Below are 1,806 nucleotides of genomic sequence, written 5' to 3'. Positions count from 1 at the left end.
CTATTGGCTACTCCTGCCCATGGGTGTCAGGCTGCCCATGCACGGATCCGGCCAGACACTGCAGGGTTGGGCACTTAATGTTGCTGCCTCCTCACTCCTAAACTGTAAACCTGCAAAGTACGGGGGAAGCTCCTCCCACTGCTCTGCCTGAAAACTGCAGCCGCTCCTGATTGGACATGTGGCCTTTGTGAGTGGGTGGCGCGGGACTGCTGCCCCTGTATTGTGCTACACACCCACTGCCCTGAGTACGCTGGACTACAGCTATGTACCCACTAATTACAGCTTTACTCGCCATCCCTGGAGACCTACTGACTGTACAGCACGTGATACAAGGGGAAGTAAACCCAACTGTCATATTCATACCCACATATTTACTCAGGGATTTGTAGTCTTTGATCAAAACTTCGAGTCAGTGAAACGTGTAGCCTGCGCCGCACAGTGTAATGGCGTATTCATTGCACAGGAATGATGAGAACAAGCCAATTGTTGGGTCGCTAGGTGGGCACAGCAATGATTGTGGCATTGAGAGCTCATAGGTAATTCTATGGAGCTCATATGAACTATTGAAGGACAATATTATATTAGACCTGAGCATGTGCTTGCTATTTGCCTGTGTCAGTCTGGCTTTTCCTATTGCTAAGAGCGAGTGGGAACTGACCAGGACCTCATAGGAGTAAATTGCGATGTTTAGCGATACAGTCGCTGGGTTATCAGCTGGTGAGCGAATTAACTCTGCAATTACCGCTGTTCTCTGCTCTAAGACAATCACCGTCTGTTCCCACTGCGACACTCTCGCCTGACACACTATTATTAACGACACTTCTCTCCGGGTCTCTGTGAAGAATAATATTACCAAACCATACATTTCATTTGTATATCTTGTTGAATGGATATCATTGGTGATTACACGATGGAATAAAAACAAGTAGATGCTAAACAACATGATGTACGATCTGTGTGTATCGAATAAACAGAACAAACGTGATTTTATTTAGGTGATTGTGTGAGAAAAAACGGAAAATATTTTCTTTAAACGATTGGCATACGACATTGCATCGTTTATCTTTCGAGTATTTTTTTGTTAGACCCCCCGAATCCTATTAAAATGAGTCATTGTGTCGAGGTCAATGCCGCATTTGTGTGTTTTCTCCTCATGGGCCCAAAATGACAACAGTCGCGCTTGATTGACGCGTGTGCTCCCCACCGTGCTGTCTGTATTGTACAGGTTTGGGGAATGATCAGCAAATTTCTCCTCAGAAATTAATCCGTTTAGTATCCAGACCCCCCAGCATTGTGAGGCGATCTCTTATCAGAAGTCTCGCAATCATTTACACCTTGTCACCAAACTGATTAAAGACACAAAACGAATTATCTGCCTTAAATGAAATAAGAACAAGGTGACCGATTGTGTTTAATTGTTGTCTTTCCACCTTTGTGGTGTGTTTGTTGAGCTGGGGGTCTTTAGGCAACAATAAGAACGAGAAACGTTAATATACGGGCAATACAGAAGCCTCGTCACCTCATTGTCTGATTTTTAATAAAAACAATCGCACCGAATCAGTCGCCACTTAATTGACGCAAATTGTTTACTGTTCCCGCGCATCGTGTATATATATATCTATATATAGATATATATATATGTGTGTGTATATATATATATAGATATATATAGATATATATAACATTAATAAGGTCGAAGTTGTATATTTTCAAGGCACACAAAAAGAACCATAAAGTAACGGATTTTCGTTATTTATGAGGTGATTGCAGTCGCACATTAATTAAATACTGAGTATTCGTTTTATT

This window comes from Xenopus laevis, chromosome 6L, assembly GCF_017654675.1.
Source record: "Xenopus laevis strain J_2021 chromosome 6L, Xenopus_laevis_v10.1, whole genome shotgun sequence".
In the NCBI taxonomy this organism is placed as follows: Eukaryota; Metazoa; Chordata; class Amphibia; order Anura; family Pipidae; genus Xenopus; species Xenopus laevis.
The sequence above is the reverse complement of the archived record's forward strand: the minus strand, read 5'-3'. Positions refer to the sequence as shown.